At 37.2% G+C, this 20,715-nt stretch overlaps 1 pseudogene; it reads right to left on the reverse strand.

The window, feature by feature from the left end:
* Positions 1–1,657: 1,657 nt before the first annotated feature.
* LOC104245187 (valine--tRNA ligase, mitochondrial 1-like) lies at positions 1,658–19,136 on the reverse strand (annotated as a pseudogene).
* Between the last annotated feature and the right edge of the window lie 1,579 nt (positions 19,137–20,715).

The raw sequence follows: 20,715 nt of genomic DNA on the forward strand, positions 1-20,715 counted from the left end.
TTCGACCTACAAAAAAAATGACAAAAGAAGAAAAATAGAACATATCTTTCTTGTTCGACCTACAAAAAAAATGACAAAAGAAGAAAAATACAAGAAAAGAAGAAGAAATTACCTTAGCGTTAATGCTTCCGAATCCGCAAAACTAGACTCAATATGGCTTGCAAATAATGCGAATTGATGCTAAACAAATACGACGTAGGGGTTTATATAGATAACAAAGGTGGCTGTCAAATAGTGATTTCTCGATGTGGGACGTTGCGACAATTGGTCTTGGAAAAGGACATGGACTGTTGAGGCGGCGACAGTTACTCTAATTAGAGTTGGTGTGGGATGGAATCCTTGCAAAACAATAAGATGTCAATTGGAGTCCTTACCAATTCGTTGTCAACGTGTAAGCCAATTCAAATTTAACCCAAACTCAATTTCCATTTGACAATCCAAATGCAAATTCAATTCAATTTACGTGGCTTCCTTTATCCAAACATATAGGACTAGTGCAAGCTCTAAGTAATTGAAGCTTAGAATCTGTTAGCATACGCTCTCAACTTTAGCAGTGTATTAAGTTACGGATACTTCAAGTCTAGCCTTCGAAATTAAAAAAGTTAATATCTTGACAAATCTTGAAGTAGGGGGCATTTGTAAGTATTAAAATTTTATCGAATTTAAATCGATAAAATAATATGGATTATATTTTAATATTCTAGTCCAAATAAATATTATTGGGCAAATATAATTGAATTAGTTATATAAGTCCAATATATATGGATTAAATAAATAAGTCTTAATCCATTGGGCTAGCCCATTTAATTGGGCTAAAGTGATGAGCCCACTTCATTAAGCCCAAGATGTCATCTTCCTAGAGGCCCAGTTTGGTGTCACGTGTCAAATGACATGGCGCGCCAAGTCAAGCGGAAGAGCCAATAGGACCATGCCACGTGTCAAAATGACAAGGCATGTCCAATCGCGCTAAAAGGCCAATGAAATCGCGCCACGTGTGCAAGTGACATGTTCTGGCCAATCAAATGCAATCATGTCACACTTCAATTTGATTGGTCGGAAAGAATTTGTTCTTATCACAACTCTTCCCTTCCACAACTATAAATAGGGGTCTTCATAACTCAGAAAAGAGACCAGAACTTATAACAAGAAGTAAGAAAGAGCTCGTGGATCAAACGCTGCAAATTCCTCCACAAGTTTCAGGCTTCAAGTTCAAAAAAATCAAGTGCAAGTTCAAGAACGAAGAACAAATCAAGGTCAAGTTCAAGTAATAAAGTTCAAGCTCAAGAACAAGATCATCGTTCGAGGCAACAAATACATATTCAAGATCAAACTCAAATGCCCTTGAATTTATACTAGAAAAGTAGAATCAAAGGAATCATAGAGATTGTAACACTCAAATATTCAAAATAAAATACTACGACTGTTGCGATATTTTTTCGATCTTGATTTTATTTTCTCGACCCAAATTTATTGTCTACACATGGATAACACAATAATCAACAAGGAACAAAGAGGGGATAAAATCACGTAAATTAAACTTTACAACAGTTAAATGTATTTGTATTTGAGATGCAGATTTCGTTTTGAATTATGATGAGAAAACTGGTGCTAAATGGATAAAATCACGTAAATTAAACACAATAAATCCAAGCAACAATTGAAAATATAATTTAAATTCTCACACAGGTATTACAATAATTAATAATTTTAATGTTATTCTAATGGTAGTTAACTTAAATAGAATTACAGTAAAACCAAACAGTCGATGACCTTCCAAATGGTGTTTTCCGGAACCAGAAGACACTCTAATTATAGTACCTCAACTTGATGATTGAGACGGTACTAGGTCCTTCAAAAGATTTCCATTCCTGTGCCGCGCGCTATGAGTTCTTTCCAGTAATTTCAGTACTTGCAGATCAATATGAGGTGTAAAACGCCGAATATTATCTTCAAATGATTCCAATTCTTGCCTTACGACACAGAGTTTCACTGTATTGTCCTCATGGACGTTAAGCGGAACTTTCTCTTTATAGCGAGAGGCAGTCATCATTTTGTTTAAGCTTTTCATATTGCCTGCAGAAGAAGAAAGAGTTGATACATCATTACATGGCAAATTGAACCGCTTGTAAACTTAACATTATAAACTGACTCAAATTTCACAATATCAACTTGAGGCCAAAGTCCACTTTTGAACAAAAACAACTGAACGACAAAAAACCAAATTGCATCTTGCGCTATGCTTCAAATGGATGCACTAATTGAAAGCACTGATAGCAGACAGGAGGGAGGAATAGAGGAACATGATTTCCCATTATAAAAGAAAAAACATGCCACATGTATATTAATATCTATTGATACCCAAAACAACTTCCTCGATGTAGTTCAATGACCTCTGCAATTGACCAGATCGGGCCCAAAGTTTCAGTGACTCAAAGACTAAGACAAACACCAATTTCCTGTTTCTGCAAGGCTTATATGCTTTAAATACTGATTCAAAAGGAAAAGCGTCTAGTTTACTTCTGTTCGACAGAAAAATCAGATAGTATAGCATCAAGGAGAAATTCAAAGGCACAATCAAGTTTTGCAAACAATAGCACCAGTCTATGAAATTCACTTACTTCCTAGTGTCTTCTCTCTTCTTTATGAGCCTTTGAACTTCAACCACTGGGTCACAAGTAGTCCCTTCTCCCTCAAGAAAAACTGTGAGAGACTCATCCACAACCTCTATCAGCCCGGTTAGTGTTGCCTTGGTCCTATGCCTTTGAAAAACATCCTCAAGGCTATGAGATTATATGCCCTCGTGAGACTTTGTCGGCAGCTACCCCATGAATCCTCTACATGAGGCTGCCATCATAAGGCAATGTGAGGCGCAGAGGAGTGATTATATAGCCAAGACATATGGGTAACAATACCGGTGCTATTGTCCCCCTTATTTGTACTTTCCTAATTGTTGTATTTTTCTTTTCTATTGTTAATAAAAAACTAGCCTTAGGCGCTTGCCTAGCGGATTGCCAAAAAAAAAAAGAAAACCTCTATCAGCCATTCAATGGGAGCTGTATCACCCTTACTTGAGACCTGAAGAAAAATAATGCAAGAAATGTGGGCTGTAAGAAAAATAAGAAAATATTATAAAAATACATACATATCCCATCCCTCCAACCTAATAGCCACTAAAACGTCGACTCATATGCATATTACATACAATATCTAAAAGGGCACTAGTCTCTACTGGTCCTCTATTAGGGTTACCGAGGTCATTCGTAATTTTCCACCCAGTTCAACCCTGCACATTTAGTGTTTAAACCTCTATTTCCAGCTTCATATCATGTGGAAAAGGAAATGAAGAAGTTTCAGATCAAAAAGAACCAAGCTAGACATAGAAAGAGATACCTGCAAAGATGACAACGCAGCTAAAGTGCAAATCTCCATTTTGCGGCTTCGTATGAACTCCACATTATCATCCACCCAGCAAAGCACAAATGCTTTTCGCCTAAGGACAGCAAGATCACCAGTTGAATGTTTTATGAAACAGCTTTTTCTTTCTCAAAACAAACTATCATATCAAGCAATACAAAGAAAGCCTAGCATATCAATCTCTCCAACAATCACTTAGGTGCGTCATCAAAAGGTGTATCACTTACTGAATGATTCACCAACACATAATCAAACAGATCATAGCACGCTGGTATCCTTAGCTCAAGTACTATACGTTATATATGTTGTGGAATTTAGCAAAGGCACCTAAAGAAATTACAACTCAACAGACAAACAACAATTAAAGCAGTATGAAAGCTGAAGTAGCAAATTCTAATCTTCTAAAGATGGGTACTGAAGATAGATATTACGAACAACTAAGTTGAGAGATTGCCTTAAGACCAATCTCAAAGATAAATTCAACCTTCTCACAGGTCTAATAATCACAAAATTTATATGGACCAACCACATATTCGATGTGACATTACATTCAAAAGTGATCCCTGTGATACTTTAACAATCTTGTGTGGACTGCACATGTTCATCATCAGTGATGAAATTTTTTTATAACATAGCTCTTTTATAATAGCTCTTTTATAACATGTAGTTCACACACCATTGGACACCATATAGACTCCCTCTAAGAGATAGCAAAAGAAACCAGAAAATGGCACTTGAAATGCTTTTTATACGAAAAGATAAGTTCACCTAGAAGACAGAAGATACGGCAAATCATTTACCTTGCGAAACTCTCCTTCGGCGGCAACAATGCCCTCCTCGACCTCAGACCTTTAACAATGGACAACACCTTTTCCATCCCAGCTTCTACCCAATCATTATCCCAGCCCTGAAAAAGTGAACAGATGTAGAGAAACAGGGTCAAAAGATAATATAACAATCATGCAGCAGCTAGCAAGCATTATATATTAAGTCCTGTTTTCCACTACTAGACTCATCTTGATAAGCTACCATTTTTAGACCCTCAAAGCAAGTTAACCTATTCCAAATATATATTCTTGAAAAACAAATTGCCTACATAGGTTTATTTATGAGAAATTTAGCAATGTACAAGCATGATGCCTACTATGTACATTGATTTTTCAGAAATTGATCCCATACAGCTCTGAGTAACCATAAGACTCTAACATCACACCAAAACCAATGCCGAAAAGATAAGAGGAAAAAGCTAAACTTCAACCTCAGTCAAATAAAAAGAGGAAGCATACATCGAATTTACTTGACAGCCACCAACAGAGGTAACATATCTATTTGCTAGTTTTGGAACTTAACATTTGTGCTTAAAGCATACCTCTATAGTTGAAGGATAATCACTTATCACAATAGATTCTTTCTTTATGGAATTTCCGCTAGCAGGAAGATGCTGCCATAATTCTTCGGAGACAAATGGCATAAACGGATGGAGTAATCTCAACCCGTTATCTAAACAAAGCCACAGGGTGTCTTGAGCAAATCTTCTTGCAGATACAGATTCTGGATTATCACCAACAAAGTATGGCTTGATTACTTCTATAAACACATCACACAACTGGAACTGCCAGAACGAATACATTGTTGTTGCTGCATCGGAGAAATCATAAGATTCCAGGGATAAGATAGTTTTTGCTATGGCCTTGTTAAGAGCTGAGAGTATCCACTGGCAGATAAAAGGCATTTCACGAGGAGCTATATTTGTTGGAGGGGTGTAATATTCACCCAGTTTACTCCAGGCAAACCTAACAACATTCCATAATTTATTACACCATTGACGATACCCAACAACTCTCTGGATATCCAGATTGATTTTATCGGACTGGAAGGACAAATTAAGAAAGTTAGTAATATCCAAAGAAAGTAAAAAGGAACATCTTATTAAATTTTAAGAAATGTTACAAATCTGAGCAGTATATGAGAGTAGGGCAAAATCGAAGAGCATCTGCCCCACATTCAGGAATACCCTTAGGAAAGTCCTTTGCCTGTCCCTCCTTTGCACTCTCAATTTCTTTGGCATCCAGGTTACCCTTTTTTAATCTCTCATGAAGATTATCAAGGGTAATTCCATTAATAACTTCAAGAGGATCAACAACATTTCCCAAAGATTTGGACATCTTACGTCCCTGTGCGTCACGGATCATTGGATGCAAATAAACCTACAACGCATGTTAAAATGAATAAGATTTATTATGATCTCAACAGAAAGGTCAAGTTACTTAACTGCTTCATGTGAAAAAAGTTAATATGTGCCTCACACAACTGACATTAGCAGCGAGGCTTCTTTTTGTCTCACAAGTTAGTGGACCCATGGACCCAAAAGTGTATGATTTGGGTCCATCAATTTACGAGACAAAAACAAGCCTCACACAACTAGTGTCAGTTATGAGACACATAATAAAGTTTTTTGCATCATGTGGATAAAACACGGATTCTTTTTGTTTTTTGGCAAGTAGATAAAAACAGATTACTAAATAACTTTCAGTAGCACTCCATTTAAAATTCTGTTTTAAGCACTGAAAAGGCCATGGATCGTGGAAACAGAGCCACATTCGTGAAAAAGATATCAACTGCTCTTAAAATAGATTAGGATCATGCTCCACTTATAGCATAATTAAAAAAATTGGCTTTTTCTATGAGGGATGAAGAAGTTTGCTAACATTCATAAATGGTACATCACCTCCCAGTGTTATCGCCAACATCACCATACGTGCAACCCAGAAGAAGAGAATATCATGTCCAGTTTCAATAACGGAAGTTGGATAAAAAAAACTCTTAAATCTGCAGTATCGTCTGGCCACCCCAGTGCAGATAATGGAAAAAGACCAGATGAAAACCAGGTATCCAGCACATCTGGATCTTGAGAGAGCTCAAGAATCGTCTTCCCTGGAAATTTCCTACAAGCCAAATCTCGAGCCTCTTCTGCATTTCTAGCGACGATCCAGTGATCATCACAAACACCAAATTCCTTCTGCTTATCATCATGCAGTGTCACATACCAAGCAGGAATTCGATGACCCCACCAAAGCTGCCTTGAGATGCACCAATCACGAATATTATCAAGCCATCAGCATGTCCATCACATGGAGGACAACAAATTTTTTAATCAAATGGTGAATCAAGAAAAAAAAACGGCTTAAAACAACATGTACAGGATTTTTATGTTTAAATTCCATAGAAAAACCACAACCAAGTTTTCCGCATCTATACATCTGTTAGAGATAGCTATGTAATTGTCCCACATTGGAATAGGAGTAGTATCCCCTTTGTATAGAGTAGCTATAAATAGCACCTCTTGTATTGCATCACACACAACATATCAATATATATCATATTTTCTCCCGTGCCTTCTCACATGGTATTAGAGCTATCGTGAGAGATTTATCGCTGTGCATAAATTCCAACGATTCCGGGAAGTAAAATCAGTCACCGGAACCCTTTTTTTTCGGCGACTTTCAAAGTTGTTTTGTGTCTGCTTTGTCTCGGTCAGTGTTGTGCACAAAATCCAACACTACCACAAGAGGAGTCACTGTCCGGCGACCAAATCCCAGTGAAAATCTCCGGCGTTACTGTAACTGTCCAAAGAAAATTTTTCGGCGAAGTTCCAACGTTGCGTGGGCCACCTTCCGGCCATTTTTTGGCGACAACTCTTCAGGACAGATTGTTTCCCTTGCAATTCCGAGCCTACCCATCCAGGTTACACCAAATTCCGACCACTTTTTTATTTTTCCGGCGTGAATAGTGATTTCAAAAAAAGTGGACTTCCGGCCATTTTTTTGAAAAAGTTCCTTCAGAACAGTTGGGTCTTCTGGTAATTCCGATCCTACCCCTACTGTTTTTATTTCATTCCGACCACTTTGAATATTTTCCGGCTGCAACAGTAACTTTCCAACTGCTACAGTAGTTTACTATTCTGGTTCAGTGTTCCTTACTCTATTTTCAGTGGATTACAGTTGATTATTTCTCTTATTTGGTAATAATTTACAAGATGTCTTTGGGAATTGATGTTTTTGGGTCTAAAAGCATGAGTTCTGGAAACTCTAATGTTATGATTACCTCGGAACCTTTAATGGGAGGTTCAAACTACTTAGCTTGGGCTTCATCTGTCGAGTTGTGGTGTAAAGGTCAAGGTGTGCAAGATCATCTGATTAAACAGTCTAGCGAAGGAGATGAAAAGGCGATAGCGCTTTGGGCAAAAATTGATGCTCAATTATGTAGCATCTTGTGGCGTTCTATTGATTCTAAGTTGATGCCTTTGTTTCGGCCATTCCAGACATGTTATTTGGTTTGGGCAAAGGCTCGTACGTTATACACTAATGATATATCTCGCTTCTATGATGTGATATCACGGATGACAAACTTAAAGAAGCAAGAATTAGATATGTCTACTTACTTGGGTCAGGTACAGGCAGTCATGGAGGAATTTGAGACATTGATGCCAGTTTCTGCTAGTGTGTCAAAACAACAAGAGCAGCGACAGAAAATGTTTCTAGTTCTTACACTCGCTGGACTTCCTCATGATCTTGATTCAGTACGAGACCAGATTTTGGCGAGTCCGACTGTCCCTACAGTTGATGAATTATTCTCTCGATTACTTCGCCTTGCTGCTGCAGCACCAAGTCACCCAGTGATTTCATCACAGATACTTGATTCCTCTGTTCTTGCATCCCAGACAGTGGATGTTCGGGCATCTCAAGCTATGGAGAATAGACGAGGAGGCGGTCGTTTTAGGAGATCTAGACCCAAGTGTTCTTATTGTCACAAACTTGGACACACTCGCGAAATGTGTTATTCCTTAAATGGTCGTCCACCCAAAAATGCCTACGTTGCTCAGAGCGAGACTACAGGTAACCAGGGCTTTTCTGTATCTAAAGAAGAATATAATGAGCTCCTTCAGTATCGAGCAAGTAAGCAAACATCTCCACAAGTAGCCTCAGTTGCCCAGACTGACACTCCTATTGCTGGTAATTCTTTTGCTTGTGTTTCCCAGTCTAGTACTCTTGGACCATGGGTCATGGACTCAGGCGCTTCTGATCATATCTCTGGTAATAAATCACTTTTGTCGAATATTGTATATTCACAGTCTCTTCCTACTGTTACTTTAGCCAATGGATGTCAAACTAAGGCACAAGGAGTTGGACAAGCCAACCCATTGTCTTCTATCACCCTAGATTCCGTTCTTTATGTTCCTGGTTGTCCTTTTAGTCTTGCATCTGTTAGTCGTTTGACTCGTGCCCTCAATTGTGGTATATATTTTATTGATGATTCTTTTATTATGCAGGACCGCAGTACGGGACGGACAATTGGTACAGGTCGTGAATCAGAAGGTCTTTACTACCTTAACTCGCTCAGTCCTTCCACAACATGTCTAGTTACAGATCCTCCAGATCTAATCCACAGACGTTTAGGACATCCGAGTTTATCCAAACTTCAAAAGATGGTGCCTAGTTTATCCAGTTTGTCTAGATTAGATTGTGAGTCGTGTCAGCTTGGGAAACATACCCGAGCTTCCTTTACGCGTAGTGTTGAGAGTCATGCAGAGTCTGTTTTCTCCTTGGTTCATTCTGATATATGGGGTCCTAGTAGAGTCAGTTCAACCTTGGGATTTCGTTATTTTGTTAGCTTTATTGATGATTACTCAAGATGTACTTGGCTTTTCTTAATGAAAGATCGTTCTGAGTTATTCTCTATATTCCAGAGTTTTTGTGCTGAAATCAAAAACCAATTTGGTGTCTCTATCCGCATTTTTCGCAGTGATAATGCCTTAGAATATGTATCTTCTCAGTTTCAGCAGTTTATGTCTTCTCATGGAATTATTCATCAGACATCTTGTCCTTATACCCCTCAGCAAAATGGGGTTGCAGAAAGAAAGAATAGGCACCTTATTGAGACTGCTCGCACACTTCTAATTGAGTCTCGTGTTCCGCTGCGTTTTTGGGGCGATGCAGTTCTCACAGCTTGTTATTTGATTAATAGGATGCCTTCATCTCCCATCAAGGGTCAGATTCCACATTCAATATTGTTTCCCCAGTCAGCCTTATACCCTCTTCCACCTCGGGTTTTTGGGAGCACATGTTTTGTTCATAACTTAGCCCCGGGGAAAGATAAGTTAGCTCCTCGTGCTCTCAAGTGTGTCTTCCTTGGTTATTCTCGTGTTCAGAAGGGATATCGTTGTTATTCACCTGATCTTCATAGGTACCTTATGTCAGCTGACGTCACATTTTTCGAGTCTAAACCTTTCTTCACAACTGATGTCACTTCTGCTGACCACCATGACATATCTGAGGTCTTACCTATACCGACTTTTGAGGAGTTTAGTAATCCTCCTCCACCTTCAACCACAGAGGTTTCACCCATACCAACTTTTGAGGAGTCCAGTGTTATCCCTCCTAGTTCCCCAGCCACAGGAACACCACTCTTGACTTATCATCGTCGTTCGCGCCCTACATCAGGCCCATCTGGTTCTCGTCCTGCACCTGACACGGCTCCTACTGCGGATCCTGCTCCTAGTACACCGATTGCACTTCGAAAAGGTATACGGACCACACTAAACCCTAATCCTCATTATGTTGGTTTGAGTTATCATCGTCTGTCATCTCCCCATTATGCTTTTATATCTTCATTGTCCTCGGTTTCCATCCCTAAGTCTACAGGTGAAGCATTGTCTCATCCAGGATGGCGACAGGCTATGAGTGACGAGATGTCTGCTTTACATACAAGTGGTACATGGGAGCTTGTTCCTCTTCCTTCAGGTAAATCTACCGTTGGTTGTCGTTGGGTTTATGCAGTCAAAGTTGGTCCCGATGGCCAGATTGATCGACTTAAGGCACGTCTTGTTGCCAAAGGATACACTCAAATATTTGGGCTAGATTACAGTGATACCTTCTCTCCAGTGGCTAAAGTGGCATCAGTTCGCCTTTTTCTATCCATGGCTGCAGTTCGTCATTGGCCCCTCTATCAGTTGGACATTAAGAATGCCTTTCTTCATGGTGATCTTGAGGATGAGGTTTATATGGAGCAACCACCTGGTTTTATTGCTCAGGGGGAGTCTCGTGGCCTTGTATGTCGCTTGCGTCGGTCACTTTATGGTCTAAAGCAGTCTCCTCGAGCCTGGTTTGGTAAGTTCAGCACGGTTATCCAGGAGTTTGGCATGACTCGTAGTGAAGCTGATCACTCTGTGTTTTATTGCCACTCTGCTTCAAGTCTATGTATTTATCTGGTAGTCTATGTTGATGATATTGTTATTACGGGCAATGATCAGGATGGTATTACTAATCTGAAGCAGCATCTCTTCCAGCACTTTCAAACTAAGGATCTAGGCAGATTGAAGTACTTTCTAGGTATTGAGGTTGCTCAATCTAGCTCAGGTATTGTTATTTCTCAAAGGAAATATGTGTTAGACATTCTTGAGGAAACAGGGATGACAGGTTGCAGACCTGTTGACACGCCGATGGATCCGAATTCTAAACTTCTGCCTGGACAGGGGGAGCCGCTTAGCGATCCTGCAAGCTATAGGCGGCTGGTTGGTAAATTAAATTATCTCACAGTGACTAGGCCCGACATTTCTTATCCTGTGAGTGTTGTAAGTCAGTTTATGAATTCTCCCTGTGATAGTCATTGGGATGCAGTTGTCCGCATTATCCGGTATATAAAATCGGCTCCAGGTAAAGGATTACTGTTTGAGGATCGAGGTCATGAGCAGATCGTTGGGTACTCGGATGCTGATTGGGCAGGATCACCTTCTGATAGACGTTCTACGTCTGGATATTGTGTTTTAGTAGGAGGAAATTTGGTGTCCTGGAAAAGTAAGAAACAGAATGTAGTTGCTCGGTCTAGTGCAGAAGCAGAATACCGAGCAATGGCTATGGCAACATGTGAACTAGTCTGGACCAAACAATTGCTCAAGGAGTTGAAATTTGGTGAAATCAGTCGGATGGAACTTGTGTGCGATAATCAAGCTGCACTTCATATTGCATCAAATCCGGTGTTTCATGAGAGAACTAAACACATTGAGATTGATTGTCACTTCGTCAGAGAAAAGATACTCTCAGGAGATATTACTACGAAGTTTGTGAGATCGAATGATCAACTTGCAGATATTTTCACCAAGTCCCTCACTAGTCCTCGCATTGATTATATATGTAACAAGCTCGGTACATATGATTTATATGCTCCGGCTTGAGGGGGAGTGTTAGAGATAGCTATGTAATTGTCCCACATTGGAATAGGAGTAGTATCCCCTTTGTATAGAGTAGCTATAAATAGCACCTCTTGTATTGCATCACACACAACATATCAATATATATCATATTTTCTCCCGTGCCTTCTCACAACATCTATATCTGATGTGATACTTGCACAAAAGTAAATGATAGAATATCCATTTTCCACCACGAACAAAAGAGAATGACAATCAGAAGATCCTAAAGCAGTCATCAGTCCCACCAAAATGCATAAGTCCAAATATAGGGAGGCAGTGGGGCACACAAGTTAGCATCTCATTTAAACCTTTGCATTCATTTAACCAAAGCATTTTTGGTGGCCAGATCCAACATTACCTTTTCCATTCAGCAGCATATTGTTTGGGGATGATCTCCATCTTCTGTTTATCATCATCCATCACAGCATCCAAAGCCTGTTTGGCCATACTTTTGCAGTTGACAAACCACTGGGGCTTTACAAGAGGTTCCACTACATCATTGCTTCTTGAACAAATCCCAAGGCGCATCTCGTTATCCTTGACATCCCTGTAGAGACCCTGTAACACAATTCAGACATAGCATCTAAGCCACAGTCAACTCAACTAAGCCTCGTCCAGTTATCCCAGGATACTATTTTTTACTTACTATACCCCATGTTTACACAACACAGCTTCTTCTCGAGGTTATCCTCAAATGCAACCCACGTTCATAGGTAAGAAACTTAAGAACAATTCAACAGCCTCATGAACTCGTAAAGCTAAACTCAAGCAAGATGTTACATGTCTAAAAGAAAAATTTGGAACAGAATGTTACTCACCCAATCACAACTAATTAAATACTCAAATCCATCTCACTTTAAGTCATTGAATTCTACTAGGTCTGAAATATAAGGTGTTAATTTGACTCGTTTATTATATGCTCATGGTAAACAACGTTAACAAAGAGAAACATAAAAGCAGCTAGGCTGGGGCACTCTTGAACCAGAAGTTCAAAGATGGAAAACCGCTACCCAGGCTTCTGGAGATCTGCAAATAGATCCTCTGTTACTGAGACCCTAGGGCATTAATTTCATTAATAAGCTGAATGCAAGCTCACGACATTCGAATATTAGTTTCCCTAGTTCTGAGTATGGTGGTTGCAATGGTTGCAATAGGGAATCACAACCTCCGCCCTGATAAATGACATTTTCTACTTCCGGGACATCCAACTGGGTAAGTTGAAGTGTTCAACTGAGTGTTTGGTCCAACTATCAGTGTCTATTTACGTATTTTGCATTAATGTTTTGTGAAGATATTTATGGATTTTTTAAATGCAAGATCTCATAAACTTGACAAATTTCTATACATCAATACATGCACACAAGTCCATTAGCATTTCATTTTCAGCTAAGACAATACATAAAGTTATGAAGGTACCTTTTCCTTTAAAGCTTCAGCCACAGCGAAACGAGCGTTGAAACGAGGCATTCCTTCAAAGTCTGCACCCCCGTTGCTATTTATGTTCCCATCGTCAGTAAAAATATTTATGAATTCAAGTTTGTGACGCTGTCCAAACTCAAAATCATTTGGATCATGGGCTGGAGTTATCTGCAAGGATATTCAAAGAATGGTCCAAAAAGCAATGATGAATATCTAGAGAGAGAGGGGCAATTGTTCCTTAACATTCAAAATATAATGATATAAAGTACCTTAACAGCGCCAGTCCCAAAGTTCATATCTACAAGTATTTCATCACAAACTATTGGAAGCTTTCTTCCATTGAATGGATGAATAGCAAATTTCCCATGAAGGTGGCAGTATCTTTTGTCTTCAGGATGTATAGCAATAGCAGTATCACCAAGTATAGTTTCAATTCTGGTGGTTGCCACAACGATTTCACCAAGCCCACCTTCCAAGGGGTAAGCAAATGATGTCAGCACCCCAAATTCCACTGGCTCTTCATATCCAGGGACCTTCAAATGTGTCTTCTTTTTTATGTCTTTATATTCAACCTACAAACAGCAAGCAGCTTGTAAAGTTTATATAGAAGTATTTGCTACACCATCTAAAGCTTGATCATGAAGGGCGATTTGCTCACCTCAATATCAGAGATTGCAGTATGCAAGACACAATCCCAAATGCACCATACGTGGAGCCCTTGATAGATGATAATTGAAGTTAATACAAAGCTAAAACCAATTCAAAAACTTGCGCAAGCAAAGAAAACGGTTGCGTCCCACACATAGGCAAGAAGACATTCACATGCACATAACGAGGAGAGAAGGCAAACAAAGAGGAAGAAAAAGAGTTACTTACCTGTATATAAGACCTTCATTGGACAGCCTAACAAATGCTTCAGTAACAGCCTTAGACCTTTTCTCATCCATGGTAAAACACTGATTTGGGAGAACATGTTGGAGCACAATATATAAGTATAACTATAATAACTTCAGGATTTTCTCGACAGACGAAGAAAATGGTAAAATCTCGATTCATACCTCACGAGACCAATCAAGTGACGCACCCAGGCGACGTAATTGCTTCAGTATAGTACCCCCATAATCATTCTTCCAATTCCAGACCTTAAAAACATCAACAAGTACAATTAATAAATATATGGGTGCAATGAATTGTTAAAAATTAGTACTTGGCTTCCTTATTCAACTCTTCAGCAGAGATCTTGTCCCAGACTGACAAAGCAGGCAAGGCAACAATTGGAAGGATACTACAGCCAGTAAAGTGATTTTTGACGAGAATGAAAAGCCAATAATGATGACACTAAGATAAGTTAAAGACATTAAAAAGGATGGTAGCACTTCGCAGTATATACTCACTTCAGATATGAAGTTCTCCCGACCAATATCATGTCTAGTCAAATTCCTCTCCCGCATGATCTTCTTTTCCACAACAACCTAGATTTAGCATCCACGACACAGAATTAGAAATAGCATATAGGAATGCAAAGAGCAGAAACGACCATGTTATTGTAAGTAAAAATAATTGAATAGCCTTAAAATCCCTGCTATACCACGTTTCAAATCCCTAACAAATCTTTGGGGGTGAAATTTAGCTTTAGGAACAGTAAACTGACATAAAACATTATCTTGTTTTTTAACTTTTACTAGCAATTGTCCTTGACTCTGATTCATCTTGAAAAAGACTGCGATTTCAACAATCCTCTATGAGTAAATATTTATTCAAGTTCTGATGATATGACTGTATCTAAGTAATTGTCGTTCTGTAAGACCATACTAAAAAATCTTTTTGAGATTTTCTCCAGAAAGTTAAAAAATTCAATTCGGCTAAACTTAAATTCTCATATTACAAATATTTTGAGTTGTCATATCACATCATGGTAAACAATTCAATAAAATAGGCCTATTTGAATCTTTTTCATTATTTAAAACATGTTAGTTGCTATTTATCTTTCTTGTGTTATTTTTCAAGATACTATATGAAATACATACAAATACACTAGTAGACAAAATAATGCTGGTGTCTCCAATTGGTTTTAGTTTATATTTTGACACAAATCATAAATAACACCTTGGACTTGGTCGCAAAACAAAAGGATACACTAGAAGAGTAGCAGCTTGTTGGGAAAGAGAGAGAGAGAGAGAGAGAGAGAGAACTGCAGCTTGGTTTCGAACGGGGACGGGAAAAAGATGAAACAATGAGGCTGAAGAAGATTAGGCATGTTATTTTAGTAAAATATATTAGAAAGTGTAAAATTTACTAAGGATAAATGATAAAGTTCTTTCTCAAACTAAAAGTGCTTATAAGCTGAAAAATAATAAGTTGGGGTGACCAGGTTATGGCTTTTGGCTGATTTTAGCTTATAAGCACTTGGCTTATAAGCAATTTTTTACCAAACGTGTAGATAAGCTAAACAGTGTTTATAAGCTAATTTGAGCGGCTTATAAGCTTAGCCAAACACCCTCAAACAAGAAAATTGGTAATGCCAGGATTTGACATGTTTGACACACAACCTGGGTTGCGATTCCAGCATGATCCATCCCTGGGATCCACAAGGCATTGTATCCAGACATTCTCCGCCAACGAATAATTGTATCCTGCAAAATAAAGGTAAAATATAAAATTCGTACAAATAGATGAACACTCTATACCAGGCTCGATGATTCTAATACCTGGATGGCAGCTGTAAGTGCATGTCCTATATGGAGAGCGCCAGTCACATTTGGTTGGGGCAAGACCTGCATATAAGCAAACAGGTAAGCAGCTTAGGAAAAGGAGTCCAAGTTAGACAAGGTACACAATACCAAGCAAAACTTTCAGCACAGTTTATTTCCCCTTCCAAATTATTAAGCAATACAATTCACCAAGTGATTGTCTCAAATGAAATGATACCACTTAAGCGCACCGTTATAATACTATGGAAAAACTTTTTTGTAGCTTTTGGGCACATATGCACATTCACTGTAAAGAAGTAAAATGGAGTCTTATTGATGATTCAGAATTCCATCCAGGCAACAGTTTGGTCGTGGGTATTGGTGGGTAATCTGGAGAAAAAGCCTCCCCAAAATGTTTGAAGACGAAAACGATATACTTAGGCCTAAACTCAAATATTCTGTTTTGCTTTCTTTTTGGACCAAAATGGTTTTTGTAAATGATTTTGATGGCATGTTTGACTTAATTAGCTCACTGCAAAATCTATGTAACATTCGTCTCTACTCCTTTCTAAAACTATCAGCACACACTTGATACTAGTCTGTATTAGTAAAATAACACATTATCAGAAACTAAAAAGTGTAAATAGATTTCCCACTAATTGGGAGTAATAACATTCTCCCCTTTAAAATCCTAGAGAAATGAGGCTGATATTGACAAAGCTATCGAAGAATACTCGAGGAAAATGAGCAAATAAAACTTTCCTCTAATTGTTTAGAGCATTTTTGCTATTCAGGAGAAAGAGAGTAAAAAAATGATCTCGAAAACCTACATCATGAACACCAAAGCACGGTAAGATAACAAATAAAAGGTTCTAAAACTACATATATTCAAACGTTAACATCCCAAGTAAAAATTGCTATGTCGTGAGATACCATGTGCTTCGCCTTAAAAAGCTCTCTACGAACTCAAAGTACACATAGTTCCTATATGTCCTATATATTCATTCATACCAACATCTTCAACTAGAACATCATATGAAGGTGGTAAACTTACAATCACAAAAGCTGGCTTAGAGCTGTTTGGGTCAGCAACAAAGAAATTGAACTTTTCCCACCATGCATACCACCTATTCAAGTTAAAATAAGGAATCATGATAGTGCGCTAACAAGAGAGAACTCTTTCCTGAATTGCTAGTAAGTAGCACGTAAAGGTAGAAAAAAAAATTCATACTCACGATTTCTCTACAGCACTGGGACTATAAGTTTTTGCCATTTGACAGGAGAGCTGCTGCTTCTCTCCCAGGGGTGTGTCTGGATCAACAAAATCTTCATAATTTTCCTCTTCACCCTCCATTTTTGAGTTCTTCTTCTTATCCTTCTTTGACACATTGGAGGCAGCTTGTGCCTTAATACAGACGAACCATGTCAGAGAAGCTTACATATAGATAAGACTAAAATCAACTTTCATAATTTATCACTATGTGAGCTTGCTGAAGGTCTTGTAATAGTTGCACTAAGAGTTCAGTAATTTCCTTTCCTTTGAAATTGATATATAGAGAATGACATAACAGAAACTAAGCCATTCCACCAATACAGACATTTATGAAATATAAAAGTATCAACCATAACCAGATAAATAAGCAAAAAAGTTTTTTTTACCTGTTTTGCTGCTTCCATTTTTAGTGCAGCCTTGAGTTTTTTCAATTCTTTCTCTCTAGCCTATAAACACAAAAGAAACACTTAGTAGATGTATGACCAGCAAACACATTAAAAGTAAATACATTAAAAGCGCCAAAAAAGAACTTAAACAGTACTATGTAGAAAGCCAACAGTGTTTCATGCTAGCAGTAGCACAATCCTTCCTCTCCCTGCTATACCCCTCCAAGAAGGAGTGTCTGGTTCTTTATGTCCCAATTTATCACCTAATTTAAATTTAAATTCAAATTCTAAATTTTCCTTTTTTTTACCCTAATATTTAAGACTAGTTTTAGATCACAAGTTTCAACAGTTTTTCTTTCATTCTTAAATTCCATCACCAATCAAACATCACCGTATAAAGCGGGACGGAGGGAATATCCATTTCAGAATATTTTGAATCAATCAATTAACTGTGTCAATCCTAAGTTAGAATCAATATACTTGAATATATCGAAAAAAAATTGATTTTAACAAGGATCTAATGTTTGGACGTGGTTCATTGTGAAGAACCACCCTTCGCAACAAAACCAAAAAAGTATCGAACAAACCTTTTCTTTCTTTTTCTTTTTCTTTTCAAAATCTTCAAGAGTTAATTCCTTTCCATCTGATGTTGCTGTCGCCGCCGCCACCTATTAAAAACTCAAGTCACTTAAAACCAAAAACACATTAAGGAAAACCAAACAGAAAATTTGATTCTTACCATCATCGTATCGGCTGTAGAAGAGAAAATACAATGGCGCATAAGAGAAGGACGAAGAACCCGCGGCTGATGGAGTAGGTTGACTCAGTCTAAGAGGCCTTGACAAGACCTAAGGCAAGCCATTATGAGACAAAACTTTTAGCTTCTTATTGTTGTGCCATGATGAAAGAAGAAAGCATGCAGATCCTCATGTCAAAGAGATTCAGCAAAATTTCCACCCAAAATTTTTTTTTACCAAAAAACACACAAAGTAATGAAAATTCACAGTGCTACAAAATTATGAGCTCACTTTAACAAAACAGTCCATATCCAAAAGAAAAAATAAAGTTAAATAATTCAAATGCACAATAACAAAAGCTTCACTTTTTTAACCAAGACTACTCAAAGAGAACGAACAGATACTCGCACTGTCAACCCCACAACAACATCAAACCTTTCGGAACAAAAGACTAAAAGCTTCAGAGCTCTATATTGGGTCCTCCATGACTAAAGAACAAAGAATACATACATAAAGTATCGCTAATACAAAGCAAAAAGCAGTTTTTCAAACACTTCGATCGAAAAACAACATAAATAATTTTAAGGCACGCCACATATATATTTTTTTTAAAAGAAAAAAAATCTAACAATCTTTAGAAAAACACAGAATCATTAGAGCTACCTTAAAATTAACAAGTAAAGGAGAAAAAAGAACCTGAGAGGCGAAATTACTCTGTTTGTAACTAAGCTGGCTGTTGCAAAAGGAGGAAACCCTTTTGCAAAAGAACTTTGTAATTCTGTTTGTAAATATGCTGGCTGCCGTGTGAAAAGGAGCATATTTATAATCTCTTTGCCTAAACCGACATTGTGGCCTTGACAAAGGCTAAAGGTCGAAAATTACAAATTCTCCTTGATACAAATCCGAAAGCTAAATGGACGGTTTTAAAAAAAGGAAATTTGGCACCGGGTTAGAAGGCACCCAAATCCCAATTAATTGGCATACAAAAACCATACGATATTGGCGCCCTTTAGCCTAATTTTAATTTTTAAATATAATATCTATATATATATATATATATATATATATATAATATTAATGTCGTTCGTCTTTTCAATCCTTTTAAAGTAGAGTTTACACCAGATAAAATAATAATTTGATTATTTTCCTACTATTTAGGAATAATCATTTAATTAATTTTCTACTATTTAGGAATAGTAATTTAATAATTTTCCTACTATATAAAGCATTGATTTTGCAATTCCAATTCACACTAACTCCATTTACACTTAGGAGTATTAAATGTCTCCTGTTAGGTTTAGGAGATATTCGACGTTAAGGTTGTAGGTTAGGAGGAAGTTGCGAATATTTCTAGGGCACATCCGAGTAGGACTAGACAGTTAAGATTTAGTTTTAGGATGCTAGTGGTTATGTACCGATGCATGACTTTATCTACTGGTTATTATTGTACTTTCCGTCTATTTCGTATTTTATATATTGCTGTTATTTTATTATGATTTTATTGATGGTACTAATATATCGCCTCTTGTCTCCTTCTTGAGCCGAGGGTCTCCTGGAAACAGCCTCTCTGCCCCTCAGGGTAAGGTCTGCGTACACATTACTCTTCCCAGACTCCACTAGTGAGATTATACTGGGTCGTTGTTGTTGTTGTTGTTTTTGGTTTCCCAAAATTTTAAAACCAAAAGCAAATAAAAATAAGCAATTAATATTATTAGGTTTAGTATTCTTTTACTCCTATCATAATTATCGTAGGATACAAGTCTAATCTTTAGTTTTCTAGAATTAATGTTACTTTAGGTTTAGTATGTTTTTACCATAACCGAATATCACTAATTAATGTTAGTTTAGGACTAGTATTCTTTTACCAAAATTATCTTAGGATTAAAGCTTCTAGAGTATTAAAATCAAAACCATTTAAAATAAGGAGGAAGTGAACACTTTTATAAAAAATGAAAAAGGTCAATATGCCACATTCTTTGCCATAAACTCATGATAATATTGATGTTGCAAAGATAAACTTATTTGTGATTGTCACTTTTAATTTTTATTTACAATATATCATGTACGATTATTAGTTTAAAATTATCTTCAATTGTAAATTATAATGTATGTTTTTCTATTGTGTATTATACAATTATTATTTTTTGTTTAAAGGAAATTGTCTGTAATGGTAATCAAGTTTCTCTTTTTCCTTTAATATGCTCTCTATATTCTTCCCCTTTTTCTAATGCATTTTGTATCTGAATGAGCAGTGATGGTATCTTTTTTATTTTGAATAATATTTACTAAATTTTCAGTTATAAAGATACGATTTTGTTATATTTATACTAAAATATCATAATATTTTTTGTAGTTCCAACTTTTTCATATTATAGGTTAGAAGAACAGTTGCATTCGAGTCACTCTAAAATAGTAATTATGATAATAATTTTGTTGTTGACTCTAATATAAGACGGATTCCAACAGACTTTTTTTAGTTTAATGGTATTAGGTCTTATCATTTAACATTATCATATATTTATTTTATTTTAAATCTATTATATTTTGT

Source organism: Nicotiana sylvestris, chromosome 2 (assembly GCF_000393655.2).
Source record: "Nicotiana sylvestris chromosome 2, ASM39365v2, whole genome shotgun sequence".
In the NCBI taxonomy this organism is placed as follows: domain Eukaryota; kingdom Viridiplantae; phylum Streptophyta; class Magnoliopsida; order Solanales; family Solanaceae; genus Nicotiana; species Nicotiana sylvestris.